Genomic DNA, 13,182 nt, shown 5'->3' with positions numbered 1-13,182 from the left:
ACAGCGACCGCGGTGCGCCTAGCGTGATCCAAGTGACTGAAACCCCTAGATTCCTGGCACTCACGTTCGGGTGGGGCAACGGTCGCGTGATCCAGCTCGGGCGCCGACCTAGCAATTTCCGAGCGCTAGGTCGTGTTGCCATGAAATGACCACGCGAATTCGCCATTAATCTTGGGGGATCTTGAGCAGGTCAAACCAGATAATGGATGGCACAAAATGGCGACATTTTGGCGATAACGCAGGCTGATAAACGGCATCACTATTCCCCCTCACCCTCACTCCTCGGGACAAAGCGGGGTGCTTCATGCTTTGAACAGCCTGATGTTATTTGAGAAAGTGTGACACCGAGAGGGGGAGAGGAAAAAGCGGCCGCAAATCTCGCGGAACGCTAAACAATTTTGCATTTTCGCATATTTTTTACTAGAGCACAGAAAGGCGCTGCGGTTTCAATGCTAGCAGACTAGACTCTTTAGGGTTGTGCTCTACACCTTTGCAGTTACGCGGTCAACCTATTTTCACTAATTATCTAACTTAATTAACGGCTGCACTTATTAGTGATGCACCACCACCTTTGAGAAAGCCCCATCGGGAAGAGATATATTCAACTACTTTTCCGAAAGAAAACTAAATAGCAAATTTAAGAAAATTCTGGTCAGTCTCACGTGACGCTCCCTGTATAAGATGACACATCACGGTTACATAGTATGTATATCATATGTATGTATATCATATTTTGTCGCGTAGGGTACCATGCTTCACATAATAGGTAGAGATGCCCCAGTGGAATTGTTATGCATAAGTGAATATAGGGAAACACCCCAAGAAGGAAATATTAGAACAGGTTTACATTGCAATATAAACGAGGCAGGGTACAGGCAGGGGGCGCGGATGATGCACGCCTTCTTGTTCCAAATGGGATTCTTATTCATAGCTCCTACCAGGCCACTGAAGTCACTGGAACCCGGAAAGCACCGCAATCGTTTTCTCTATGGAGCAGCGGCAAAGAGAAAACGAATACTGTGGTTTCCGGGTCCCTGGGTTCCCGGGGTCCGGGTGCCTGTGGACCGTGGCGGAATAATAAAAAAGGGCGTCTCTCTAAAAACACCGTTCTTACAGGCGAGTGTAAAGGAAAGATGTAGTAGAACTTTTTAAGTAAGGCTTCCTTACTCTAGCTGAAGTCTCTGGAACTCGGAAAGCGCTGCAATCCTGAGGTATTAAATAAATAAATAAACTGAAATCCTAGGTTCCATGCAAACAATCCTGTGCAAAGCTATGTGAAATAGCTTTGTGAATCGCGCTTAGGACGCCGTCGTACGCGCATCGAAGGCTACGACGACTTAGCGCACCTTAGCGTAAATTACGATCGCGTTTGTGAATCCGACCCCTGAGCTGTAAAGGCCACAGCTAAGTCTAAAATAAGCCATATAAGCTGCAAATATGGGTGCCGCACACCCCATGCAAAACACCTCCCCCCCGAGACGAACATACTGGGAATATCCCTGATGGGTCATCGAACGCGTTTCGCCTGTGATTGCATGGCATCCATTACGGCTACTGACTATTATTGGTACGATTGCAGATTTTCGTCATCGTTACCATAGTGAAAACATAGTCTCGCACCCGTTGCCTGTTTCTCTCCTGGCAACTTCCTCTTCCTCATCAAACGGGGTACCCTCTCCACTATGATAGCTTTGGGAATCGTGCTTACGACGCCGTCGTACGCGCTTCGCAGGCTGCGACGTCTTAGCGCGGGTGCGAGACTATGTTTTCACTATGGTAACGATGACGAAAATCTGCAATCGTACCAATAATAGTCGGTAGCCGTAATGGATGCCATGCAATCACAGGCGAAACGCGTTCGACGGCCCAGCAGGGATATTCCCAGTATGTTCGTCTCGGGAGGGGGGGGGGAGGTGTTTTGCATGGGGTGTGCGGCACCCGTATTTGCAGCTTTTACGGCTTTTTTTAGACTTGGCTGTGGCCTTTTCGACTTAGCTGTGGCCTTTACAGCTGTGGCGTTTCCGCTTGAGACAAGTTGACTCTCCCACCTGCTGCCACTGTGGTGTGCTTGAGGGTCTGGAGCATATTCTTCTTCATTGCTCCCACTACCAACCTTCCCGAATCACACTCTCCGCGTCTCTTCGTCAGCTGGACTCTCGCCCCTTCTCCCTATGGAAATTGCTTGGTCCCTGGCCTAATCCAGCCCAGTAACGCTCTGCGCTCAAAGCTCTTCTGACATTTCTGGACACCATCGGACTTCGATCGTTATTGTGAAGGGGCTCGTTATTTTATTCCCCACTTCCCACCAGCAATGTGGTAGGGTATCGCATGTGGCGATGAACCTCCCCACTCTCCAAAGCCAAAATAAAGTTGTTGTTTAGACTTTCTTGCAGACAATTTGGAGGGATGTTACACGATTTTTGGGCGTATCTTAGCGGGGTGTAGGGGATGTTTGAAAAATCCCTGGGATATGATTTTATGAAGCACAAAATTGAGGCATTTGGTGAAGGTTATCAAACAAAAAAGTTCGTGATTGACGCTTCGGGGACGGTTCTATGGCAAAGTGTAATGCGTGGGCGCGTATTACGGAGTCTTTGTTTGCCGTCTCCAAATCCACCGCTGCCAAATACGCCGCCATCTTTCATCGTAAGACTGCTCGGGAGCTCTCGCAGGATTCCGCCGTAAGCTGCGAAGATTTTGCGACGCGCGCCCTTTGTGAATCTACACTTCGTCGTAACTTTCCCGTACGACGCAGTTACGACAGATTCTGTCGCACGAGCTTTCTGTGAGTCCGACCCCTTAGCGTTACTTACGATCGCGTTTGTGAATCCGACCCCTGTTTCTTACTCAAGTAGCAGAAAAGTACCACTTGCTTTTCTTTTATCGCTCGCTTTAAATATAATTTCTGGACACGTTAGAGCAAACACGCTGTATATATATATATATATATATATATATATATATACTCTTAAATTTAAAACACCCTTTAGGGTGTAATCCGGGTGTAATTAGGGTGTAAACTAATTTTTACTCCCAAATTACACCAGCTCGAAGAAACCTCCTCGGATGAGGGGTGTTAAATGGGTGTAATAATAACGTCACACCTTATTTACAACATCCACTGAGCTTGGGTGTAAAAGAGGCGTAAAATGGGTGTAGCGGGCGTAGAGCTTTGTACATGAACTGTATTTCTCTTGAAAGCACAGTGATATGCTTCATGATCCTTACAGATGCATACAACGGGGCACCTCGCTAGAAATTTTGAGTCTACACTCTAAATCCTGTGACGAACACGTGCCGGTTAAAAAGGTTCCATCAGAAAGTACAGCCGATACACAGCCGTAACAGTTATCAAATAGCAAGCACAACGATCCCTATCGCCAAATATGTGTGCCCCGCTGAATAATATGTGTGCGTCCTGAGCTGTGTACTCGTGTGCTTGTTGAATAATGCGTGTACCGGCTGAATATGTGTGCCTTCGCCGGAGCGTACTACATTGTCCCGCGATCCGCCCGTGAGGAGTGACGCGCCAGTGGCACCGCTTAATCAACCGCAGTGCATTCGTCGCTGCGTTCGTGCCTATTGTGTGCGCTGCAACCTCGCCTTTGAAAGGATGACAGCCTTGCTTAAGGTACATGATGACAGCCTTGATGTTTGCTTAAGGTAAGTCAACGTGGCTGTGATGCAACGTACGACGCCTGCGTTTTACTTGTGTTTAACCATCGCAGTACATTCTGTTGCAGACGATGGACGCATTGCAAATGGCGGCAGGAGTGGATCGGCTACATCGCTGAAGCGACGATGTACATTACAAGCGAAACTAATTGTATTCTTTCGTTATAGGTGAACGTGGGGCTGTATCAACTGCAAGGACGTACAAAAAGCTGTACTATTCTAGCATTCACGTTTCAAGAATACCAGCGTGATAGTCACTTCGGTTTCTTTACAGGTAGCTTCCTGTCTCAACGGTCACGCATACGCGTGCAAAACTGCAACTGCACTGTTAAAACAGAACTTCACCACATAGCTCGCTCCTAGTCAACCATCATTCTGGGTGATATCATACTGTGCATTGATTTGTTGAAACTGGGAGGAGGCGCCTATCTGGGACAGATTATGTTGTCCCAGCTAGGCTCCTCCCCCCTGTTTTGAACAAATCATGACACAGAATGATATCATTCGGTATGATGGTTGGCTGGGAGCGTGCTATGTGGTGAAGTTCTGTTTTAACAGTGTGCTTCTCACATCGAAGCGTGCATGGTGCCACTTGCTCGGACAATTGTTCGTTGGCCATTTCGTTTGAGGAACTGTCGTGTTCGTCACTAAGGATGATCTTGGTTGCGCTTTGCAGTACCTGCCTGGTGCATCGGAAGGGTTGCGTGTCCATGCAACGTGTGCCCCATATGTGTGTGTTGGGATTAGTGAACCGTGTACGCTTTCCATGCGGCCAACGATGATGTACTGAATGCAATTTAAAGGTATGTGCACGCCAATAAAATTTGGTGTTTCAAGTACAATGTCCTTTATGCAAGAGTTTCATGCCTAATATAGCTTTGGTGGTAATTACAGTTCTAGTATTGATATGGGATGTTTGTCTGGTTTGGCCTCATTAGCAATAGAAAGAATTGTATTCTTTGGGTAACTGCAGTAGCAACTGGACCCCAAGCATTATGAAATAAAGAAGCTGTATACTTAACCTACGTCTGGACTTTTCTTTTCAGGTGCATTTCGCAAATGCTGCAGTGGTTGTGCATTTGGTGTTCGTGGAAATTTCTTGCGTCCACAGCAATTAGCAGTGAGGGACTCCCCTGGATTATGTATGCGTAATTCAATTCCTCTTTTATTGGACTGCATACATGTGCATGGATTCATAGTTTCTAGCTGCTGGCATCTGTGGGAACTATATCATCTATCTGTCAAGTAACACATTTGTTACTTGACAGATGAGCAACACCGTTTCGAAAGGGTGTAATATTTATTGTGTATTTATGTAATATTATTAACTGAAGGTGACTGCCCTGCTCGGTAGCTCAGTCGGTAACATGGTGGCTTGCTGAGCTTAAGTTCGAGGGTTCGATCCCAGCTGAGGACAGGAGCAGGGTGGGGGAAGTAAACATTGCTTCCAGCACCGTGTGTCGGAGATTTCCGGCGCACGTCCAAATTACCCTGGTTAAATTACGGTGGTCCAAATTACCCTGTGCGTAATTAATCGCACGTACCCTGCGGCACGTGCAGCATGTCGCCACACTAGGCGGACATACCTTACGTGTAACATAACGGCACCGTTTTTTTTTTATTCAAGGTGACTGCGAATAACCATTTCGTGGATGCAACGAAATGAATTTGAATAACAGAACTCCTCAACAGCGTAACATCGAAAGCTTCGCGGTTCGGGGCTCGGGATTTGCCATGCGGGAGCACTATGACGTTAATTAACCGTATCGTCTCTTCCCACGATGTACTAAAACCCCAACAGCGTCACTATCACGTATCGTAATATCGTTTCGAATGATCGTACCGTATCGGTACATTGCAAACTGCTTTACTAAAACTCACTGATGTCATCATCAAAATGAGAGCGCATAGCCAAGTACCTCTCACCCGTCTAGAGTCGAAGCAAAATCGTGACAGTAGCGATTTTTTTCTGTCTCTTCTTCTTCTCTTTCCCTCTTTATTTTTTATTTTTTTGTGCATCAAAGTATAACGGTGCAAAAACAATGAACGGCATCTCATTCCTGACTATTTCAGCCGCGCAATCACTGGTCGGTTCCGTTCTGTACAGTGGAGTGCCACTTCTATACTGCATTGCAGCTTTTATTCTGCGCACTCGACGCTTTGTAGCTAATATTTAAAATGAAATCCCGTTCTATGGAAAAAGCCTGCACGCTTTGCTTATTGCGTTCTTGCATTATTGGATTAGGTTCTGCACTCTTCCCTGTAGTGTATAAATGTAAAGATTCCTGAAAGACGTTTTACACCTACCTTGGATTCCATTGCGATTCCAATATTTTACTTCCAATATTTGACTGTTTATAGAGAGTCTGCGCACGTCAGGATTAGTCGATTTCAGTTCCTACCGAGTTTGCATGCAATACGAGCACTGACACGTTAGAAGTTCTGCACTCGAAATTAGTCCCTCTAGACTATAGGGGCCTCCAACACAAATAGAGTTCCCGGCAGCACCTTAGACTATACATCATGGAGGGCTACACAATGTGAAGAAATTACCATAATGCATGCAACTCATTACTGACAAATTCCATGTGGCAGACCCAGCGAAATAAGTAAGCTCACTGCCGAAGGAAGTTCGAGAAAACTGCGCAGTCCTTTAGAGAAGGACGATGTTCAGGGGAACGAAATGATCTATTTACGCACTGTGTCGTCGCCAGGAATGGGTATAAATACAAAGTAATTTGCTCAAATATTTATTTAAATACTTGGCACGAGTACTTTATATGCAGTAGCTTTATATGCAGTAAATACGAAATATACATATGGTATTTAAATACCCCCTAAATGGTTTCATAAATGCATTTAATGACCAAATAACAAGATAAATATAGGCTGAATAACTGTTTTTGAGCATTCAAGCGGACCGTTATACAAAGTAACAGCGTTGCCCACACTGGCGTAGCCGGGGGTTGGGGGTTGGAGGTGGGGTGGAAGGTTCTGAGTGTTGAACCCTCCATCCCATCCCCGAAACTGCACCTTTGGTAGTGCATTTGGCAGAGGAAAACTATGGGAAATCCTCCTTTCACATGTAAAGTCCCCATGGAACCCCTCCCGAATTATTTTTCTTGCAACGCATTCCTTCAATATAGTGATTTTAATGATTGGATGATTTAATTTGAGGATTCTGTCATCTGTGCTGCTCCTGTTTCATCAGACGATGTTGGTTCGTGACAAAAACGAGCCTCACCACAGGAGCTGCAGAACGATATCCATATACAGAAGGTCCTGTAACATCTAGACATCGGTCGTGCCTTTTGGGTTTTCAGAGCCGAAGGCTCATATTTGGTACTCAATGTGGTATTGGTAGAAAGGAATAGCGTTGATGCCATTCAAGTGCTGACACAAGTGCAGTATCCAAGCATGCCCCAAAGACACTTCTAAAAGTGTTCTAATCTACCGAACCAGGGGGCTTAATCGCTTCATCGTCGTTACAGTCGTTACAAGCTAACGAGTGGCGGGAAATTCAAAAAGGAGGGCGGGAAATTTAAAAAGGTGGGCACGTGATAAAACACGTGCACAGCGCTCTTCGCGCGATACGTGAAGGTCGTGGTATACGTCACGCGCAATGTGTCACGTGCACACCTTTTTGAATCTCCCGCCACTCGTTAGCTTGTAACGACCGTAACGACGATGAAGCGATTAAGCCCCCAGGTGAATAAGCACTAGCCACTAAGGAAAGCCTCAGTCACGACAGCACATGCAACTGCAAAATTTGGAAATATGCGCATTTGATGTATTTACATGTATTTACAAATCTTTTAAACAAATAACTACCGAAAAAGTATTTAAATATAAATACATTTTCTCAGACTCTATTTAAATACAAGATTTATATACATGTATTTACATTTTAAATAGTATATTAAATGCAATGTATTTAAATACTGCCTATTCCTGGTTGTCCCCACTGCTTACATTTCCAACTTGAGAAGAAAAAAAAAAACTCCGAAAAGCAAAGGGAGAATAGGAAGCTGATTTTACAGACATGGATGGCTTCTGGATGACTGTGTTAATCTCACTCGTAGGGAATTAAGGTGCAATGGCACTTGTACCTCTTCGTTTGTAGAGTTTTCGTAGTGTCACGCGCATGGCAGCTGAAGAGTCTTCTATGAGCTAGCAAGGTCAACCGTTAGTTTACCAAAGTGATCATTCGTAGTCGCTCTCGAAGACCAGGATGCTGTGACCGTAACTTGTTGCTAAAGCTCACATAAATACGTTCTACATAACATGGACCGTAGCAGCACTGTGTCGGCTGGGGGTAGAATCACTACTTGGCAATCTCGTTTCATTCCTAATCATTTGTTAAATTTTGTGAGCGGGCACCTGCCTTCGGTTCGGTGGTCAAAGGCATCGGGCCGCGTGACTGAGACCTCTCCGCCAGACGAAGCAGACATTGTCCTGTTTTTCTAGTGGTGCATGAGTGACTAAATGGCAATCGGTACAAAGGATCGTCAAGTCTCGGCCTCAAATGTCCACGTAACGTTGAAATAGATTAGTTTATGCAATCTGACATGGCGGCCGCCTGCATGTGGCCGCACACGCGTATAGTCCTGTTCGGCACGGCTAGAGAGCGCGCCATTTCGCTGCCTACAGAGCAGCGGGAGGCGACTTTGTCAACTCTCCCCAGGATAAGGAGTATGCGGATACACGCAGTGCTGCGATGTTTGCCACACTTTGTTCACCCAAAATTTACGCGATTAATAAAGTTAAAGATGGTGAAAGTGATTTCGTTCCCGCAAATTTCCAGAAAGGAAATTTGATCAAGCGTGTTCTTCCAGCGGAAGAATGTGAGTCGCAACGAAATGACGCAAAGTGCGTGTCCTTCAAATGAAATAAAGTGTGGTGTACGACGTAACTTAGGCAACAGTAGACTAGACGCTAAATCCTGTTGTTAAAGCTTGTGTTAAGATCATGGTGACCAAGGGTTGACAGAGTAACGTTTTATCCGTTTTTCTCATTCTATCTCTGATGAAATTTAAAGGTCTCCACGTAAGCTCTGGGAGTTTTATCGGACTTTGGTGAATATAAGGATCTCAATATGACACGAAAATGGTATCACATAAGTCATACCAGTCAATACGATGTTTTTTTTTCGAGGTTGAAGTGCAGCAACTTGCCAACAGCAGATTACTCTCTTGGCCAGAAAGCTGCTGTAGCAACAATATTGTGACCAATTCATTCAGTTACGTTGTAGTGGCTAAGCGGAAAAAAAAAAAACGCTCATAGGTGTAATCTTCGTTTGGCGCATATCAGACTACTCATATTTCTTTACAGGCGGTCGCAATCTGTGAGCCATATTGGCGGTGTTGCAGACCAAACCTTCCGTAAAAACTGACAGTGCTCGGGACACTTCGAGCAAGAGCCACACACGTCACGCACAGACACAAATGCACATTTCCCGTTGTCTGTACATACGGTTTAATCAACGCACGACACAGTGACCAGCAAAGCTCACCTCAAATTGTATATAAAGGAAGTACCAAGTAGCTGTCACCATTGGTATTTAAGTACAGTACAAAGTACCATACTCAAATGTATTTAGCGTAAAGTATAAAGTAGGCAAAGTATCATACTTACAATCATACAATTAGCTGTGTTAGTGTAACGTATTATTGTGTACCTGACTTATCCATCTGTCCAGTGCACTGTGTTCTAGTGCTAATCTCTGATACAAGGAAACATGCTTTTACACAAAAAGACAGAAGCGATTGATGAGAAACAGTATGTGCAACGTTTTAAGTCAACAACGCGTGTTTTTACCAGGAACGCCAGCGATTGAGCCTAGGAAACGACGTGCACACATGCAAACGCAGGCATGGTGTACTTTGCAGAGTTGCAAGAATAGCCCGGTAGGGGAGAGAACAGCCCTAGCGTCGCTCCTCCAAACTCGAGCCGAACTGGCCTATACGCATCCTCGGAAAACGTCAATTTTCAGCACCCGAAATGCATAAGGTATTTTGCAGGGCGCACTGGAAGTGTGATATTTGTGTATGCCCCTTGTGTAATCCATGCATTATGACGAGGCTGACTGGACCGTGCTGTGCATATAAAGCTATTTACGCGTCATCGTATCACTCGTGATATTTACGATGCACAATGAAATGTGGAAAGTTCAATAAATTATCCAATTTTATATACAGATACTGCTCAGTGTATTACGCGATTTTGAAACGCTCAGAAGAAGTCAAACTCTCAGATGCGCAACTAGAATGCACAAGGAATCACAGCGCGAAGCGAGCTATCAAGAAAGATGCAGGCACAGCACAACGCGTCCTCGGAACTGAAGATACTTTATTTGCACGGAAAATCAGCTGGTTAAATATAATTTCCTACAGCTGGTTTCGATAGGGCACCGAACACGCGTGTTAGGTGTGGTATCTCTATTCCCATCCTTCAATGCAGATGTGGCGGCCCATGGACGACAATGAAGACGTGCCTGTGCTGGCGCGCGCCACTGCGCCTGCCAGCCAGTTCTCCCCACTGATCTCGATTGTAAAAGGCTGGATCGCGGATAGGGAGCGCGAGCGTGAAGAAACCGGCCGCCATCTTACTGTACCCACAACAGTTCCCGCGGGCGCTCATGCCGGCTTGTTGTAGTTGTAGTGTTGTACACTCTAAATCGTTTCACACCTTTAACGGTGTAAAGTAGGTGTATTAACAAAGATCACACCCCTTTCACACCCTGCAACTTTATTTTGGATGTTCCTGAAGGTGTAACAATGTTGTACTACACCCTGAGGTGAAATATTGTGATAAGTGTGTCGCCTAGGTGTAGAAAGGGAGTATGTTTGTTTTCGTTCACGTGAACAAAAGTAAATATATACAACAACAGGGAACAGGAAGTTACATTACAACAGTGCATGGCGTGGATTTACAACACGTCTACCATCCAGTTATGTATGCAGATTTAGAAGATCCGTTGAGATAGTGCTTAAATTTCTTAAAACACGTTGCTCCTCATTTCAAGCCAGAAACAAATGGCATGATACAGAGACAAATACATGATAGTGCTCATCATACTCAACCGTAGTTAATGTTTGTATGAGAAAAATTGTATCAGAGTTAATAACATATATACCTGTAATCTCAACCAACACGGGTAAGTCGTCCTCTCAATATTCTTTGGCAACAACACAGCCAACAGCAAATGTGTTATCATTATCAACTGCACTTTTCACATAGACTATAGAATCTCTTTGAATATCATGGTATGAAGATGATGATGATGATGATTTGGGGTTTTGTGGCGCAGCGACAACACAGGTCATAATCATGGTATGAATGTAACTCTGAATTGCTTTTGGGGCATGTTGAAGTAGTATCTCCTTGGAAACATCAGTACATGTGACATTTCTGATGAAGGGCTGCGACCCCACATACATTTGATAAAATTGATGTCTTCTTGCCAATGAAAGGGTTATGTTCTTAAAATGTCGAGTTTTTCTAGCAACATCTTTAAAATGCTGGTGTTTCCCTTCGAAACGCATACACCATACAGCTAGGAGAGGAACCAAACAGCATGATGAGTCACGGATAATGAACAATGTAATGCATTGTACAGGGATTAGATATTCGTGGGTACAACACACTGCAAAGCCTTGAAGAAACGAATAAATGCAACGTTCTAAGTAATGAACATGCATATGGGGGCGGTGCCTGCTCATAAGAAGGTCTACAATTTCACGAAAAGCTATATACAGCAGCCATGCTTCATTGCCATGCACAGCTGCCATGCCATACATGATTTTCTGTATGTCGGCCGTGCATGTTGACACACATATTTAATCACCTTGATATGCATACATATATAGACCTCAATGTGATTATATGCAATATGCTGGTAATTGTGAATACACAGTTACCAGCATATTGCCACGAGTTTTATTCGGCGTTACAGCCTTTACACCCCAATTGCCATGAGGGTGTTAAAATACACCCTAAAAGGTGTGCGCCATGAACATTTTGATCTACACCCTTTAAGGTGTAAAACGATTTAGAGTGTAGAAAAGGAGAGGGCACAACTTTTCACAGGTGAGTCATTCGTTATTAAGGAATAAATTGACGTTCATTCTGTACATTTCTTTGACGATTTCGAACAGTTTTTTTGCACGAAACCAGCACTTGGTGCAAGTTGTTAGATGGCTCTTCTGAGGCACAAGCGAACGCCCTGGTATTTTACCCGGCGTCAATGGTAGTTTGAGGTCATAATATGTTACAAGGAACATGTTACTCTACAGTGGTAGTGTTGTCATCCGTGTATGTGCGGCGCTCGAGCGCTAAACTGCGTGCATTGCTAGCCCGGTACACGGTGTTCTCTACCTAAGGAAGTAGGCAGTCATCTTTTTGAATCAGCTTCGCGAGGAAAGTCTCATCCTTTATGTGTTTGCGTTCTTTACTGTTTTAGTGTTAAGTCGTAGCAAGGGATGTGGGGCTTTACGTCGTGAGACAACTGTGATCCTGAAACAAAGTTGAAACCCGGACGGGTTGGTGATCCATTTTAAATCGATAGAAAACCCCAATGCGAGGAGACGACGAAAGGGACAAAGGACGAGACGAACACAGCAGTGTATTGCCAACCAAAGACTTTTATTTGTGAAGCATGTGCTGTATTTGTCTCGTCCTTTGTCCCTCTATCGCTATTACATCTGTGATTATGAACTGACAAAGAATGTCTCCGTTGCGATAATGTCACTGGGGTGCGTCATCTAGCTCTTTTGTGTCTGACCTTTGTTGTCAGCTTCTTGCAATAACTCCATTAATAATTGGTTGCATGCAATGTTATTTGTGACAGTATATAGGACGTGATCTCTTGGTACAGGTTTCCTCATAGCCGCCCTGTGATACTCAAAAAATGGGTGCAGAACCTGCGCAGAAAAGACTGGACACCATCAAAGACCTCGGTGATCTGCAGGAGGCATTTTGAGGAAGACTGCTTTGACCGGACTGGGCAGACATTGCGCCTTAAGACCGACGCAGTACCAGCAAAGTTTGATTTCCCACATCACCTCCAAAAAGTAAAAGCTTATGCACCACATAAAAATTTTTTAAGCTATTCTGGATAGTGTGTGATTGCTCTGCATTAACTGTCATAGATGTGAACCACATATGTACAGTAGACTCTCAGTAATTCAAACCAGCAGGGGACTGGTGATTATTGTGTTGATTACTACACATACACATCTAAACATGGGCTGCAAGGAAGAATTAGGTCATGGGAGCACATTTGTCTGGTACAAATTAGTCACCTACGTTGCTTACATCTACTGTTGGTTACCTTTATGCTGCCACAAGTTTCCTTTTGGACCCCTGAAACGATCTGTAATCATTTTAGCTACAATGGGAGCGTCCTCTCAGCATCTCAACTGCTTGCAAAACTGTAAACATCTTAAAAAATGACACAGTTTTGAAGATTTCACATTCTGGAAATTTGCAACAGCAGAGGCTGTCAGA

Source organism: Ornithodoros turicata, chromosome 1 (genome assembly GCF_037126465.1).
Source record: "Ornithodoros turicata isolate Travis chromosome 1, ASM3712646v1, whole genome shotgun sequence".
NCBI classification, from domain to species: Eukaryota; Metazoa; Arthropoda; class Arachnida; order Ixodida; family Argasidae; genus Ornithodoros; species Ornithodoros turicata.
Note: the sequence above shows the minus strand (reverse complement) of the source record.